The sequence below is a fragment of the Pseudonaja textilis genome, chromosome 3 (genome assembly GCF_049901715.1).
Source record: "Pseudonaja textilis isolate UNSWEBS1 chromosome 3, rPseTex1.2, whole genome shotgun sequence".
In the NCBI taxonomy this organism is placed as follows: domain Eukaryota; kingdom Metazoa; phylum Chordata; class Lepidosauria; order Squamata; family Elapidae; genus Pseudonaja; species Pseudonaja textilis.
In genome coordinates, this window is record NC_141992.1 from 51136460 (window position 1) to 51154236 (window position 17777).

General features: G+C 37.9%; 1 protein-coding gene across 6 annotated transcripts in view; it reads left to right on the top strand.

Annotated features, from left to right (window-relative positions):
- Positions 1 to 17777, top strand: part of FKBP5 (FKBP prolyl isomerase 5) — a 60451-nt gene that overhangs the window by 8099 nt on the left and 34575 nt on the right. Inside the window, exon 2 of one of the 6 annotated variants that reach the window (XM_087929670.1) lies at positions 2572 to 2669. The exons of 3 other annotated variants lie outside the window; for them this stretch is intronic. The gene's annotated coding sequence lies outside the window, so the exon portion shown is untranslated. Of the gene's footprint in view, positions 1 to 2571; positions 2670 to 11736; positions 11828 to 14229; positions 14460 to 17777 lie in introns of those variants that run through there. 2 more of the 6 variants (XM_087929669.1, XM_087929667.1) reach the window with 2 other exon arrangements.

Genomic DNA, 17777 nt, shown 5'->3' on the forward strand with positions numbered 1-17777 from the left:
GAAGAATCACAAGCACTGCCTATCTCTCACGAGGCTGAGCCAAAACTGGGGAACGCTGGGGAGGAGTACCGTGGAGGAGGAGGAGCGTTCCACAAATTAAGCCCAGCCTAGACATGCAGAGACTGAAGCACCTCCCACTATTGGATCCTCTGAACAGCTCGTGGGAGAAAGGCAGCTTCCAGAATCCCTTCCAGTGCCGATTTTTTTTTTCTCCCCAATTCCTATATATTTAATTATTTGTATTCTGGAATATTTTTCCTTAAAATATTTCAATTAATATAGGACAAGGAACAATACCTCTTGAACCAGTTGTATTATCTTGAAGAATAGCAGGGACCAAAGTTTGTTTCATGAAACAAAATCTCACATCATAAGTGCTTTTACTTGAATATGTTTGGACTCTTGAAAGTGCCTTTAGATTTTACTGTAAAGAAATAGAAAAGGTTTATTACTTTTAATGTTTTAATAATAGCAACAAAACCACTGAAGCCGAAACATGATTTGCCTCTGTTTTGATCTTTAAGCCTCAATCTATTAAATGAGAATAAATGTATATTTCAGTCAAACAAGTACAAGTTTAATAAATTATTTTTGGTATTAGTATTGTCAGTATTCACTAGTATTCATATAACAAAGGCTAGAATGAGAAAAAATTGAAAATTACTACAAATATAACCAAATTAATGAAAAGGTATTAAGAAAAGGGTGTTTGATACTAGTAAACTTTACAATTATTCTTTAGAAAAGTTTGAGAATCCTTAATTTGGATGGCTAGTGTCATTCAAATATCACTGGTCTGGGTTGGACATCATCCTAAACCATGTTTTGTTGAACCATTGTTTATTTAATAAGTTATAATAGGTTAACACAGCATGCTAAATGTTAATTAACCACTGTGAATTATGGCATAGGATAATGTATGGAACAGTTTGTAAGGTTTGATGAATATAACTTTTTCGTTTTTAAAAAACAGTAATGATTCAAGCAGACTTATTATAGAAGGAAAATTACTCTTATAACCCTATAGTCCAGACAGACATTTGTTCTAGTATGAACTGTCCTCTGGCATTATAAGCGAAGATGAAATTTATTCTTAACTGTTTTATTTCATGGAATCTACAAGTTTAACCGTAGTCTGGAACTTTTGTTTTTGAATGAGACATCTAAAAAACTTTCCAATGGTGTTTCACATTGTCATGAATACATGTTCAGTACAAGTAAGGATAAATTTTTATAGAACAGGATTTTCTAAAATGAACTTTATAAGTTGTTCCAGAGGTGTCTTATTTCCTACAATACAGTATTGCAAATGGAGAGCCTCCTGGATCATATAATGGAATGGTATCAGATTCCAGAGCAGAATTTTACCTAGAGTAGAATTCTGTTACTACTGATAGATGTTGATATCTAAGTCTACAGTACTCATCCACCATAATTTTTTCAATTTAAAAATGGTTTGCATGTTATTCTGCAAGCTCTGTAGTCTTTTAAGTATTCCCTTGCCTTTCCATGAAACTGCATAGGTGTTCCATTGGTAGTGTTTTAAAGCTTCTTAATTTTGGATATGATGTTTGCTTTATTGTAAATCCCATGTCTAGTAAGAATTACCTTACTGTCATCTCTAGTTCCATTTATGGACTAACTAAAGGGAATTATTATTGCAGAAAGAGTAAATTGTAATATGGATATGACCGCTTCATACTTCATACAATAAATATTCTTGATATCGCTGTAGAATTAAATATGAATAATGTAATATACCTCTAAATATTACTCTGTTCAGTACCAAGAACAGTGGAAAGACTCTTGCATTTACTCAGGTTTATAGTTTCTTTATAATCTCAGACTGAGTGCAACTGATACAAATATTTACCAGTTTCACAGAAGCCTGCATCTGACTTGATATTTAGTTATGGTGTCTTTTTTAAGGTAGTACTGTGAAAATTTAGGTATTCTAGTATTGCTTTTAAATAATAATGGTGTTTATAAATTAAAATTTCTATAATTAGTTTTGGTATATAATTACTGAATTATTTAATGCCAGGGGGAGTTAAGCCCCTGCCTTTTATTTACTAAATGACTTTTAAGTTAATGTTTGGCTCTGTAAAATGTAGAAAATCTGACTATTAGATTTTGCTAGTAACAGGCAAGTTGATTTTATAAATGGATGGTTTTCAAAGCCTCTTCCTGGTTAGTGACATAAAAGAAGTCATATAATTGAGCGCCTAAACAAGAACGCTTCAAGGTTTTGACTTTGATTGCTCACTAATAAATCTCTGAAAATGATGTTAATGATGTCCTTCTAGGACTGTCATAAATTATACTGCAATGAGTATCAGTATTATTCTATGTAATAAAATAAAATGCCATATGAATCAGCAGCAAATATTTAAAGGCCAATTTGTGTATTTTTAACTAGTTTTGATAGAAATCCATTGATATTTACATACTAGAGAATACTATAGGAGTTTTTAAATAGTGTAATTTTGCATGTTAATTTTGCATGTTAATTTTGTGTTGTTCAGAGAAATGAATAAAAATAGTTTTATTAAACTGCTGTTTAATCTATAGATCGTGATGGCAAACCTATGGCACGCATGCTGGAAGTGGCACACAGAGCCACTTCTACCAGCATGTGAGAGGTTACCCGGAAGAGCCCCACTACGCATGTGCGTACGCCTCCGCCTCCCAGATGATTGTTTGATATCTGGCGCATATGTACAATGGTTGCTTCAATCCTTGTGTCAATTAGTTAATGCAAGCAAATACTGATGAGCATGACTGGCTAAGAACAGGAATATTATATAATAAAGATAAGACGCCAAACTTGTGTTATTTCCAAGTATAAAAGTTTACATTTTCTCATTCATTCCTAGCTGAGATAGCCAGAATTTGTTACATTGTTGATCAATTTACATTGATATGATTATAGAATTACAATAAAAATAAGAGGTTTCAACCCTTCACATACTACTTGTGTTTTAAATTTGTCAAAGAAATGTGCATATTAATTGCTTGATATACTCACCAACACATACAGCAGAGATTTAGAATTTACTATCCAACAAAATTTATTTTCTCTACATGGCAGTATTTTGCATATAATTTTGTAAATGTCAATTAAGAATGAAAGCTAAAAGTAAGTTATATTTAAGAGACATGGGACCCATGAGGTCTTCATATAGTGTTTTTCAGCATAAAGTATAAAGAATAGCGAAACTATTCTCCACGCAAATTGTGTCATATAAATTGAAAATGGATTATCTATTATGTATTGTCTTCCAATGCAGTTTCTTGAATATCTTGACAACTAATAATTGGAATAGAAGCGGGAGAGGGCTGAAAAACTTTATTCTGTTAATAAAATTCAATTAAGAGGTATTTCAGACCTGTTGAGTAACTCCTTTGTCTTGTCGCCTAACTAAGTTGTGTAATTTGCTTTGTTCTCCACTTATGAATATCTATAACTTGGCAATAAATTGTAGTATTTTAGTATTGTAGTATTTTTATTTTATTTTTAGTATTTTTAGTCTTTGATACACAGTTTTCTCCCTGTAACTGCCAGTCTTGTTAGAATATGCTGGACTTTTATTAAGCAAATTAATCTTACACAGTACAAGAAAAATATGGCAGTGTTGTATATTAATTGGCTTTATCAACAGATGAAGATACTGAAGTATTTTAGTTCCAAGTCTCTCCCCCGCCCATCCTTTAAATATTTATAGTAAATTATTGCAAAAATTCTTATTTCAGTGGTTCAAAATAGAAACAAGTAGTTTCTAGTGCTTTGATTGAAGTTTATTTTGTAATAATTTCCATCTCTGTCTCCAGCCATCCTGCTTCTAGCTTCTAGGGACAGTTGACATGTAATGTTGATTAATAGTAAAAATGATTTGTTTAAAACATTATTTCAAATATTTTTGAAAAATTAGCATTGCCACTTGAGGGAGCTAGGACAATTTACATTCCAAATTGTTGTGAATCTTGCTGAACTTGATAGGGTAATTGGAAAAACAAGTGGGAAGAAAGCCATGAATTACTTAACATTTATGATGGATTATAATGCCAAAAATAACTCTTGAAAATTGTAAAAAAAAACCTGGAAATTCAATTTTTGGCTAAGACCAATATGCCTAATTTCAATAAGAAATTTGGTCAGAGATTGCATTTAATTGCCTTATTGCAGTTAATTAGCAGTAATGTTACAATAGAAGTCTATTTGATACAGTGATTTCAGCCACTTTATGTAACTGCTATACTGTTGATTTCTTCATGCTGTGTGCTAAATTGCTAATTGCTAACAGTTTTCTCAACATACGACAAATGACAATTGACCTGCTTAGAAATTTGATATTTAAAGGTATCTCTGTATGTATACTGTACAGTGTTGATTCTTATGAGGTTACTGAAGAATGACATTTAGAAATTCTTAAAAGGAAAAATCATTGTTTGTTTATGAATGATAACCAAAACTATAGACCATCTTAGATTTCAATTATTTCAATTATTTAAAATGTTTTAAAATCATGGCTCTCAAGCTCAAATAATTTTTCCAATTTGCTTGCTTCCTTTGACAGCATGCCGGCAGCTGACAGTCACACAAATAGTGAGGAATTTTAACAGTGCCAGTGTTTGTCATAAGGTGACTAAATGCAATGCCAGGAATGCAAATCTGGCCAAATTTATCTGCTGGTCTCATCCGGGTTAGACATTGGATTGGACACTGTCAAGGAATATGATGGCTTCAAGTTATTTTTTCAGAATCAGAAACCATCTCTGGAGAATATATTTCTATGTTATTGCCAAGAAAACTGCATGTTGTGTCCATCAGGATTGAAGATCAACATAAGGGCATTTTTATCTTTTATTTTAAGGACCATAATTATATTTATGGTGAAAATATGAGCTGGGGTCTGAAATTTTACATTTTTACATTTCTACATTTTTAGAATGTATTGCATTCTTCATTATGGATTTTAAAGCACCATGATCCATTTTAAGAATTATCAATAAAATTGGAGAATTAGTGAAAATCTAAAAATTTAACTAAAATTTAATTTTACATAATATCATACAGTGCAATGCTATGATTGGTACTTTATGTATAGTGGCGGGAATTAAATTGCATTTTTAGCCATTGCATATATATTTCACTAAAAGTTTTTACATGAAAAAAATATTGAAAATGCTTACAAGGGCTTGGCCTGGATAGCGATACCATAAATAGTTTACCCAAAGATAAAACACAGTGAATTCAGTGGAATTACTTATGTATTAAAATAAGTATTGGATTGCAGAGAACCCCAGTCCAGTTCTTCCATTAAATTAGATGCCAACATTCTAATAAAAGTCTTTAAATACTAGTTGAATCTTGGCTTATATTTTAAACTACATTTTTAATGTTGCAAAATAATGGAATGAAAAAATATATATGTGACAGGGAGACATCTGCAAATGACTAAACAATTAGCGGATACAATTTCCATGATGCTAAAATGACATTTTTCCAGTTCTGAAGAGATGCTAATATGTTCTGAAAAAGAAGTGGTAGAAAGGGAAACGGTATTATTAGACAATAGCCTTTTGAGCTGACCCAGACTCCTTCAATTACTCAAATGATATTTACAAAACATTTTTTTAAAAGTTAATTTGCTTTGGTGTTTAGAAAATATTGCCAGGGAAATAAATTAAAACTAAATTAAATGGACAATGTGCTGTGTTTCCTGAATATCTATAATTATTATTAGAGTTGGGAGTCATTAATATCCTGAAACTTCAATTGAAACTTGATAGAACATGGAGTGATTAATTTGTAATTTAAACATCCTTTGCCTCCCCATATGGGAAACAATGAATACCTAACGGAATACATATATATTACATATACATATTCCATTTCAGAGTGAGCAGTATTACAAAAAGCACAAAAGGAGTTAGAATAATAAGTAAAATAAATTAAAAGCAGGAAAAAGAGAGGAATAAAACTTATTTTAAACTCATCCAGTTCACTATATCTTTGCATAGCTTTCAGTCCTTGTTTTTCAAACTTCTCACCTCTCTTAAAAAAACACATTAATAGATAACAGATAATCAGAATGGAAGGAACCTTGTAGGTCATGTAGTGCAACACCCCCCCAAGTGGGAGACCCTACACCATTTCTGACAGATGGCAGTCCAATCTATTTTGAAAGTCTCAAGTGATGGCGCTCCCACAACTTCTGAGGGCAAGCTGTTCCATTGGTTGATTGTTCTCACTGTCAGAAAGTTTCTCCTTATTTCCAGGTTAAATCTCTCCTTGTTCAGTTTCCATCCATTCTTCCTTGTCTGGCCTACAGGTACTTTAGAAAATAGCTTGACGCCCTCCTCTCTGTGGCAGCCCCTCAGATATTGGAAGACTGCTACCATGTCTTCCCTGGTCCTTCTCTTCACTAGACTAGCCAAGCCCAGTTCCTGTAACTGTTCTCCATTATGTTTTAGTCTCCAGTCCCCTAATCATCTTGGTTGCTCTTCTCTGTACTTTTTCTAGAGTTTCAACATTTTTTTATAATGTGGTGAACAAAACTGGATGCAGTACTCTAGGTGTGGTCTTACTAAGGCTTTATAGAGTGGTATTAGTACCTCACTTGATCTCGATTGTATGTACCTCACTTGATCTCGATCTCTGTTAATGCAACTTAGGGTTGCATTAGCTTTTTTGGCTGCTGCTGCACACTGCTGGCTCATATTTAGTTGGTTGTCCACTAAAACTCCAAGATCCTTCTCACAGTTACTGCTATTGAGCCTGGTTTCACCCAATCTATTAATTCTAACTTAGCAAAACTTTCCCTTTGTTTCAATCCATGTATTCCTCAGACAATTCGTTTGTTAGCAGTACTTATTTTTTATACTAGTCATTCCCTTTTTAACATTCCTTTATGACCCTCTCCTATTACCACATACACTTCGAAATCATTCAGTTCCCAATAGTCTCCCAATATATCCAACTTTTACAAGTGAATGCATAGAATAACATGTTTATATACAGGTAAAACTCAAAAAATTAGAATATCGTGCAAAAGTTCAGTTATTTCAGTAATGCAACTCAAAAGGTGAATCTAATATATGAGATAGACTCATTACACGCAAAACAAGATAGTTCAAGCCGTGATGTGTCATAATTGAGATGAAGATGGCTTACAGCTCATGAAAACCTCAAATCCACAATCTCAGAAAATTAGAATATTGTGAAAAGGTTCAAATTCTAGGCTCAAAGTGTCCCACTCTAATCAGCTAATTAACCATAACACCTGCAAAGAGTTCCTGAGCCTTTAAATGGTCTCTCAGTCTGGTTCAGTAGGAATTACAATCATGGGAAAGACTGCTGACCTGACAGTTGTGCAGAAAACCATCATTGACACCCTCCATAAGGAGAGAAAGCCTCAAAAGGTAATTGCAAAAGAAATTGGATATTCCCAAAGTGCTGTATCAAAGCACATGAATAGAAAGTTATATGGAAGAGAAAAGTGTGGAAGAAAAAGGTGCACAAGCAGCAGGGATGACCGCAGCCTGGACAGGAGTGTCAGGAAAAGGCCGTTCAAAAGTGTTGGGGACTTTTACAAGGAGTGGACTGAGGCTGGAGTCAGTGCATCAAGAGCCACCACCACAGTGCATTAAGAGCCACCATCCTGGACATGGGCTTCAAATGTCGTATTCCTCTTGTCAAGCCGCTCCTGAACAACAAACAACGTCAGAAGCATCTTATCTGGGCTAAGGAAAAACAGACCTGGTCTGTTGCTCGGTGGTCCAAGTCTGATGAGAGCAACTTTTGCATCTCATTTGGAAACCAAGGACCCATAGTCTGGAGGAAGAATGGAGAGGCACACGCTGCAAGATGCTTGAAGTCCAATGTGAAGTTTCCACAGTCTGTGTTGATTTGGGGAGCCATGTCATCTGCTGGTGTTGGTCCACTGTATTTCATTAAGTCCAGGGTCAACGCAGCTGTCTACCAGGAGATATTGGAGCACTTCATGCTTCCTTCCACAGACAAGCTTTATAGGGATGCTGAATTCATTTTCCAGCAGGTCTGGGCACCTGCCCACACTGCCAAAAGCACTAAAACCTGGTTCAATGACCATGGGATTACTGTGCTTAACTGGCCAGCAAACTCGCCTGACCTGAACCCCATAGAGAATCTATGCAGCATTACCAAGAGAAAGATGAGAGACATGAGACCGAACAATGCAGAAGAACTGAAGGCCGCTATCGAAGCATCCTGGTCTTCCATAACACCTCAGCAGTGCCACAGGCTGATAGCTTCCATGCCATGCCACATTGAGGCAGTAATTGCTGCAAAAGAGGCCCAAACCAAGTACTGAGTACATATGCATGCTTATACTTTTCAGAGGTCCGATATTGTTCTATGTACATTCCTTGTTTTATTGATTGCATATAATATTCTAATTTTCTGAGATCGTGGATTTGGGTTTTTCATGAGCTGTAAGCCATAATCATCACAATTATGACACATCATGGCTTGAACTATCTTGTTTTGCATGTAATGAGTCTATCTCATATATTAGTTTCACCTTTAAGTGGCATTACTGAAATAAATGAACTTTTGCATGATATTTTAATTTTTTGAGTTTCACCTGTATAGCCGTTTTGCTTCTTTCATCAAACATTTGTTCCTCATAATGTATCATGTCACATACTGTGATTCTACGTGCATTTGATCTACTTCATTAATTTTCTCTTGAAAATATTCAAACTTATCTACTTGGACTAATTTTATACCATCTATGTATGATTTTCAATTATTCACTTCATTTGCCATATTAAACAGAATTACACTGATTTATAATGCATTTTCAGATCCATACTCATTGCTTTATTGAATTTAATATCCATTGCAAATCATTTGGATTTTCAACCAACATCATGGCATTGTTTGCATATAGAAATTCATAGACATTCACCTATGAACACCTACAAACCAACACCTCTAATATCAGCATAAGCATACCACTTTCACAGATGTTTTAATACATTTGTATGCATTTATCCTTAAACGTATTAAACAGTTGAGTTTACAGTTGAATAAACAGTCATGTATCCCTTATCTTTCTCTCTGCTTGTTGTTGAATTAGTAATTAATAATTATTTTTATTCATGCTTTGCTTTTGTTATATATGGATGTTATAACATTAAATAATCAGCTTTCAACATTTTTACCTAATTCAAGCCCATTCATTAGTATGCTCTTTTTCTAAACTTTCAGGAAACTTTCTTTTAAATAAATGATCTGCTGAAGAATAAAAATCTGGTTGCATGTACTTCTACTATATAGATTGTTTCTACTACTACAATTTTGCTCACTGCCATCTTCTAGAACCTATACTCCCTCAACAAGAATTCTTCCAAAAATTTTGCCAGGCACATTGTAATTACCTTTCTCTTTGTATAAAAGAACAGTAATACCATTATTCCAATGACACAGATGGAGTCCTCACAAACTCCAGTTATGACCATAATTGGGCCCAAAATACCAGTCATTGAGCAAAGTGGCAGTTACGAAATATGTCATGTGACTACTTCTCTTAAGGACTGCAATCCCAGTTCTCTCATTGTAGTTGTTAAGTGGAGTGCTAGGAGAGGGCCTGGGCCTTCTGGGTGTGGTGGGGCATCATACTCAGGAGGCCTGGACCCTCTATCTGCCCACCAGGAAGAGTAGTCATGAGAACGATAGCATTTGCTAGCATTTTCACCAACTTTGAAGTCTTAGGACACTAACAAATGCCATCATTCTGAAATGTTTAGAATACTGGCATTTTTGAGGGGAAAAGACTGGTAAATGCAATGCTTTGAGTCTTCCAAAATATTGGCGTTTGTTAGTGTTTTTGCCAGATTTGTGGTTTGTCCAGATTTCCAGAAAAGCAAAATCAATGATTTTCTCCAGAAGGGAAAATGATAGCAAATCTGAGCATTCTGGAAGGCTCAAAATGCTGTCGTTCGCTAGTATTTTCACCAGGTTTGAGGTCCCTTCCTCATCATGTGACAGGATTTCCCCCCCTACACAGAGAGGAGGAAAAATACCTCAGCGCACTGGGGGATTAGACTTCAAATCCAGTGTCCCTTCCACTTGGAACCATTCCTGCCAGCTTCCCTGTGGACTTTCTGGGGAAGCCAGAAAAGAAGACTGCAAAGGTGATCACATGATCAAAGAACACTTGACAACCTTTAATAAATGCAAATAGGATGCCAAGCACTCAAAATGTGGTCATGTGACTAAAGGCAGACAGCATGTTGTTTTACAGCAGCCAGAAGTTATTTACATATAAAGGTGGTAGGTATTCAGCCAGTTCTGACAGGTTCTGGAGAACCGGTAGCAGAAATTTTGAGTAGCTGAGAGAACCGGTAAATACCACCCCCATCTATTCGCTGCCTCCCAAGTCCCAGCTGATCAGAGTTCCAGCTGATTTGTTGGGTCTTCTTTTTTTTTTTTTTTTTGAAAATTTTATTTGGATTTTCACAAAAAAAAACATGATACAAATAAAACATCTTTTTTTGAAAATAGCATGGTCCCGGGTTACACTTCTTCATACAGACACAAACTCAATTTCATGCTCACTTTTATGTTCTATTCCATATCTTATTACTGTTTTACGTTTTCTACATAGTTTTTCTCCTTTCTTAATTTTCTCAATTTTATTTTAATTATTTCATCTCAATTCAAATCATTACATTTGTACTTTTGTCTGTCATATTTTCTTTTCTCATTAAACAAATTTTCTCCTGTAGTTACTAATTGGAGTATGACACCTTTATATCTTTTAATTTTATCCATTCAACTCTTATTTAAGGTTATAACATTCAATATAATACATAACTTTCAATCGAATTCTGCTTGGTACATTCTTAAAATACACACTATATTCTTAAAAAGTGATTATAAATATATGTAAGTAGAACACTCATTCCATTCCAATTCAATTCTATCATTAATATTCATTAAAGTCTTAACATCTTTAACATTACTTTTCAATTAAATATACTTTCTTGGGAACACTTATAAGCTTTCCGTAATTAATTTTTTCCCCTGTTTCTCTTCCCTTATACTTTATAAAACATTAAATAATTAATCTCCTCAACCCTGCTGGCAATCTCCCCCCTCTTCACCACCTCTACGGGGTGGCTTAGCCCCGTAACCAGCTGGCTCGGAGCGCTCCAGTGGTGAGCACGGATCGAAACCGTGCACAATCGTGGTTTCGTTCTGTCCACGAAGAGGCTCAAACCGGAAGTCCTTGTTGGGGCCTTGCGCAGGAGAACAAAGCTGGAAAGCAGGTTAGTGGGGTCGGGAGGGAATGGGGATTTTACAGTATCCTTTCCCTACCATGCTTACCAAGCCACGCCCACAGGACCGGTAGTAAAAAAAATCAAATACCATCACTGATTTGCAGCCATAAAGTGTTCATTCCCAGGAGTTGCTGGGTATGAATGGGCGTAAAACAATTGTAAGTCAAGGACAAATTGAATAACCATTTGATAAATAAATCACATCCGTAAACCTCAGCTGCCTCCTATCTATTAACCCACCAGCTAGAAGATACATATAGTATATAAACCCATTCCACATACTTTAGTAAAATTGCTTACAATTAAAGTGATGCCTGTAAGTTTATAACTGCAGTGTATTCATTCCCCGTATTTGATACACAATGTGTCAATATTCCTTTCCATGTTTTTTCTGTTTCATTTAAGAACTGACATAAACCATTCAGATGGACCTTAAATAAGAAATGAATCCATTCCACTGCAGATGAAGCTGGTATACCAGACAGTTGCATATACAGTATGTTGATTTGCCATTTATGACTTAGAAGTAATGTACAATATGAAGAAATTTGACTTCAGTTGAATTCTGGCACAAAAATTGACTCAAGTAGCAGACAACATATTTAAAACATGTATTGACAATATATACAGCCTCTGGATAGTTGGCTTTTCACACTGTACCCAGTATTGGGCAGGGCTAGTTTTTCCAGTTGCCACTCCCATAATGCCCTGGAACATGTCTCTGTGCTTTATTCATAATATATGAGGGACTGAGAGCACTTTCTTAATTAACTTGTCTGTTTACGTTTTGGCTATTTGTATTTAATATAAAAATGTGATACAAGTAGTCCTCAACTTACAATAGTTCATTTAGTAACCATTCAAAGTTACGATGTACTGAAAAAAGTGACTGTTTTTCACACCTACAATAATTGCACCATCCCCATGGTCATGTGACCAAAATTTGGATGCTTGGCAGCTGGTTCATATTTATATGATAGTTGCAATATCTCTTGGTCATGTGATCACCTTTTGTGATCTTCTAATGAGCAAAGTCAATGGGGAAGCCAAATTCACCTAACAACTTTGTTATTAATTTAACAACTGTGATGATTCACCTAACTGTGACAATAAAGATCATAAAATTAGGCAAAACTCACTTAATTTCTTGCTTAACAGCAAAAGTTTTGGACTCAGTTGTGGTTGTAAGGTGAGGACTTCCTGTATTTGCCTGAAGATAAGGATTTTGTAACATACAAAACAAATAAAGTTTTGCCAAACATTTATTGGACAGCAGGTATATAGGTAGGCCTTTGATCTACTCTGACATAATTAGCATCATAAATAATCATGTGAGCAGAATAGAACTACAGTAGGTAGATAAGACGTACTTGCAGCTTTAATTTCTTTATTTTTTGCCCTCTTTTTCTTCATATACATCATATATATATTATAAGCAACTTGTTTTGCCTCTTTTGACAATTTGACATAGATTATAAAGAGCCACTGTTACCATAAACCTAAATTCTCCCAGATAAAAATTTCCACCAATTATATTGCATCTTTGGATACACCTCTTATTGTTTGCCATTATTTTGCTGGTCATTTGTTTAAAAAAAAGTAAAGTAAAAGAACTCTGTATGAGGGGAAGGCTTCTTGGCCATTAAGCCCACATAATGCATACAGCTTTCATGAAAAACTGTAATTTACAGTCAGTTTTTTCCCCAACAGCAACTACAGTATAATAATAGTAGATTGCTTTTATAGAGCTTCAGTCTATTTACAGTGTGTACTTACATGATGTTCAATTCTTTTATTTCCTTGTTAATGTATGAAAAGATGATTAAAGGAAATGAAAAACATATGGAAAAAGGAATAGCAAAAGAATGTTGTTGCACACTATACAGCCAGTTTTAAAACAAATAATTACAACTTAATCATATGAAATAATATTCATTAGTACTTATTATGGTTACACTAAAAAGGAATGTCATGTTCCATGCTATATATAGACTGAAAAAAACTGGACAAGTGAAATTTATAGTTGGCATTTAAAGATTTAGCTGGAATTTTTAATAAGAATATTTAAAATATTTCATTATAATTCAGTAACATGAAAATGTAACATTAATTTTAGCATTTCTTAAGTGCATGTAGTGTATTTGTGTAGATATATAACTATCTAGCTTCTACTTGAAAACATTTATAGGAAGGGAATCAATCACCTTTCTGAGTAACTGGAAAAGTTATTATATCGAAATATATTTAAAAGTGCATTGAATGCTGTGAAGATGGGTTAATTAAAAAGTGTATGAGATAAAGAAAATACTACAATTAAGAATGAATACATTATTAACATGGAGTTAATATGAAAGTATGTTAAGGTGGTTTTAAAAAATGATAAGGATTCAGTTGAAAAACGAAGATATGGATGAAGAATAAATTAAGCAAGAAAGGAAAGACGTAGTTCGGTAAATTAATGAAAAAGATGAGAAATTGTGAAAAGGTAGTAGAGAAATCTATGTATGGATGAGATGAAAGCAAAAAATGGTTCAAGTGTTTAAGTAAACTGGAATTATGGTAATTAAAATTTCCTTTTGCTTATCTTACATCTTTTAAATTTATTTTGCTTTCTCCTCCATGCTGCATCAAGAGCCCAGGATGGGTTGACTCCTTCCAATGACGTCATTTAGCTGAGTCTGTACTAAGATATAAAAGCCAGCCCCCGGGAGAGACCCCAGCTTTTGACTCGGCTCCTTTCAGTCAGTAGCTATGTCTCTGAAAGCGTTTCTGTTAGAGAGCACTCACCAGCAATCTTCAGTACTTTTTTCCTCGCTTCAAGCAGCTCCCAGGGCAGCTGCTCTTCCAGGAGAGCAGGGCTCTCTCTCCTGCAATGTTGGGAGCAGCGTTACAGAGCTCTGTACAGGCAAGCTGGGCAGTGTCTGTAGACCTCCCCCACACCTGCGGTTTGGAGCGATCGGCAAAACAATCGGCAAACTGATAAGAGCACAAGTCAGCTGATCATGTGGCTGGTTGCTCCCTTGCTGATTTTGCTTGGGGCTCTGTATAGCCTAAGGAGCGATTCTTCGATCTTGGAGCCTGTTTCCTGTAGTCAGTGGCCATCTTGGATTCAAGCCTTCCACCACGAGGTGAGCAGCCATTTTGTAAGCTCGGGGGCCATTTATACCCTAAGGGCTTAATAGAAAAATTTCTAAAACAGCTTCTTTCTAACGCAAGAGCCTTTATTCTACAAATGGAGCAAGATAAGGCTCAGGCAGAGCTTTCCCCCCCCAGTGGAACTGTCTCTTAAGCCCAATAAGAGAAAAAGATGTAGGCAACGCACCCAATCAGTCCAGAGGGAGGTGGCTGCTAAAATCAAAGCTAAGGCTCTAGCCCCTAAGAAGGCAACTCAGGCTGAATTGAGGGCAGAGAAGCGCAGACATGCAGCTCTAGAGAGGGTGTTCAACAGAACTATTCAACAGAATGGAGTGCAACTACAGCATGTTTCAGGTGATACTCGTGGGCCCCAACCAAGCCCTCCCAGGGGAGGAGAAGTTATCTACAAGCCTTTCCATCCTCCATCCTGGTCTCCTGAGGCTCTTGCAGTACAGGATCTGAGCAGATCTGGGCCTTATTTCCAACAGGCTTCTGTGCCCTATGCTCCTCCCCCTCCCTCCAGGCCTCGAACTTTTCCTCAATCTAGGCCTGAAGCCACCTTCACTCCCACAGCAGTGGGCCTTCTGCCTTCTGCCTCTACCTTTGAGCATAGACCAGGAGATATCCAAGGTGTTGTCTCATTAGCCATTAGGCAGGGATTGGCTGAAGGCTTCAATCAAATTCTTCAACCTCTGGAAAGGGTTCAGGCCCTTCTCCTTCTCAATCTATAAGTTCCTTGCCTCATCATCCTGATTTACACAGGCCCCAGGACCTCAGGGTCCATTCTTCTCTACCAGAATGGGAGGAGGTTGATGAGGAAGGAAGGCCTTCACCATCTGAAGGCTTCACGATCAGTTACTCTTCTCATTCAGAGTGTGAAGAGGGTGAGATTTTTTTGACCAAAATCTTTCAGAGGAAGAGGATTCTCGCCCAGAGCAGATATCCTCTCCATTGGTCTTCAAACCTACTCTCTTCAGGCCATTACTCAGCAAGGCCTTGGTCACTGCCAGGCTGTCGCCAGAGGAAGTGGCTCCCGAGGCAAAAGGAAATCCCTCTAGCCAAGGGGATTCGCTCTTCTCCAAGCCTGTAGTGCATGCAGAGGTTTTGCCTTCTCCCATTTTGTTCCTGGACATGGTCAAGGAACAGTGCGCTTCTCCTTCAGCAGATCCTCACCCATCTTCTCTGGATAAGTGTTTCTACAATGTCAGCGCAGCTCTGGACAATGCCCTGGCAGTGCCTTCTGTTGACATTCCAGTTCTGGCCTCGTTCTCATCTTCTGGCCAGAGAGCCAGAAGATATCCTGAAACCAGATGATAAACACTTCAAACAGACCCTCAAGCACAATCACCAGGCCGTTGCTTGGCCTGTTTGGGCTTCAACAGCAGCATCCTTTTTCACAAGGGCATCCATACAGTGGCTGCGCCAACTCCAGAATAGATTGCCTGCTTCTGACCTTTGGTCTCACCAAGACCTTAATAAGATTATTGAAGCGGTGGAATTCACTGCGGATGCCACTCTCAATTCCGCCAAATTTGCATCCAAGGCCATGGCATCTTCTGTAGCAGCAAGAAGACTTTTATGGCTATGAAATTGGCAGGTGGAGTCATGCCGAAAATGGAAGCTGGCTTCAGTTCCATTCGCAGGCGATAAGCTTTTTGGTGATGCTCTGGAACTTTATCTCATCGAAACCAGAGATAAACATAAAATTCTCTCTTCCTCTGGGAAGAAAGCCGACTATCGCCCTGCTCCTTATCGCCCTCTGCCTTCCGAGCGGAGACCTCATCTCGCTTGCCCCACTCTCACAGGCCGTAATGGGTGGAAGCTTCTGGCAGGCAACAACCTTCTACTGGTAAATGGCCCTTTCGGGGGGGAGGGGGTCATTCCTTCTGTCGCTCTAAGTAATCCCTTGTTCTTGGTCCAGATCAGAGCAGACCCTTCCCATAAATTGGCTAGAGCTCAGAGCCATTGTTCTGGCTCTCAAGCATTTCAGGCAATCAGTGACCAGCTCTTATGTTCTAGTCCTTATGGACAACATGGCTGCAAAGGCTCATGTCAACTGGCAAGGGGGGATGAGCCTCTCATGAGAGAGGCTGTACGGTTGGGTTTATGGGCAGAGAAACACCTGTTGTCGATCTCGGCGGACCACATCTCCGGGGTTGACAACTCCCAGGCTGACTGGCTCAGCAGGAGCCTAGTCGACCAGGCAGAATGGTCCATTCCTCCATCTCTATTCAGGGATCTTTCCCTCAGATTTGGAACACCGGAGGTGGATCTCTTCTCCACTCCTTAAAACGTCTGGTCACTGATTGCCTGAAATGCTTGAGAGCCAGAACAATGGCTCTGAGCTCTAGCCAATTTATGGGAAGGGTCTGCTCTGTCACCAGATTCTTCACCAGGTTTCCTTACCAGGGAGTGGAGGGGACCAATGCTCTTCGATGCAAATGGCCCAAGGGTCTTCTCTATGCTTTTCCACCGCTTCCCATCACTCTGGCAGTAATTCGGAAGATGTTGGAGGAACGTGCAGAGCTCCTCCTCCTGGCACCCTATTGGCCAAGGAGGCCCTGGTTTGTGGACCTGGTCAACCTATTGGTGGCTTCTCCTTGGAGGATCCCAGCCCATCTAATTTCCCTTCACCAGGGGGCCCTGCTCCACCCAGAGCCCCAGTGGTTCAAGCTGACCATGTGGCACTTGAGCGGCAGCGGCTAGAGGAGACTGATCTTCCAGAAAGGATCATCCTCACTATCCTGGCATCTTGCAAACCTTCTACAAGGCGCATCTATGATGCCACCTAGAAGGCTTTTTCCCAATGGTGCCTCAAGAAGGGTGTTTCTCCTGCTTCAGCCCAGTTGGCAGAAGTTCTTAGCTTCCTTCAGCATGGGCTGGAGAAAGGTTTGGCCCCCAACACCTTATGCAGGCAGGTTGCAGCCCTCTCCTCGGTCCTTTCATGGGGTTCGCTTCCTTCCTTATCCCATCACACTTCAGTCAGGAAGTTTTTGAAAGGGGCTTCCAACCTGCACCCTTCGGTGGTTCACAGGTATCCTTCTTGGGGCCTCCATATGGTCCCTAATGCCCTTACAAAGTCCCCCTTTGAACCCCTTAAAACAGTGTCTTTCCATTTCCTGACTCTGAAGGTAGTGTTCCTTGTTGCCATCACTTCTTCCAGGAGGGTTTCTGAGCTTGCTGCGCTTTCCATCAGACAGGACCTTTGTTCCTTTCACGATGATAGGGTTGTTCTTCGTCTGGACCCCTCATTTATTCTGTAGGTTAACACCTGGTTTCACAGGTCCGAGGACATTGTTTTGCCTGACTTC